We start from the raw sequence: 412 nt of genomic DNA on the forward strand, positions 1-412 counted from the left end.
TTTTGACTATGTGGTGTATTCAATTGAAAATATGTTGGACATGATTTGCAAATCATTATATTCGGGTTTTTATTTACAAACCCAATTCCAATTGAGTTGGGACGTTCTGTTAAACCGATCACATGGGTGGACAAGAAGGTAGTCTCTCTCTGCCTTCGGGTGTGGGTATGGGTAGGGGATGGGGGGGGGGGGGGGTCCTGACTGTAGTTTGTACCTATTTACCAAACAGCAGTTCAGAACCGACCCTTTTTGGAGTCCTTGGAGGGTGTGCTGGAGAGTGCTCCCTCATTCTGCTGGGGGACTCCCAATTCTCAGGTAGGCAATGACAGTGAGACCTGGAAGAGCGAGATGGGGGGGGCTTCCTCCCAATCAGAATTCAAATTATGTTTTGCTATTGGATTTTTGTACTCGG

Source organism: Hippocampus zosterae, chromosome 9, assembly GCF_025434085.1.
Source record: "Hippocampus zosterae strain Florida chromosome 9, ASM2543408v3, whole genome shotgun sequence".
NCBI lineage: Eukaryota > Metazoa > Chordata > Actinopteri > Syngnathiformes > Syngnathidae > Hippocampus > Hippocampus zosterae.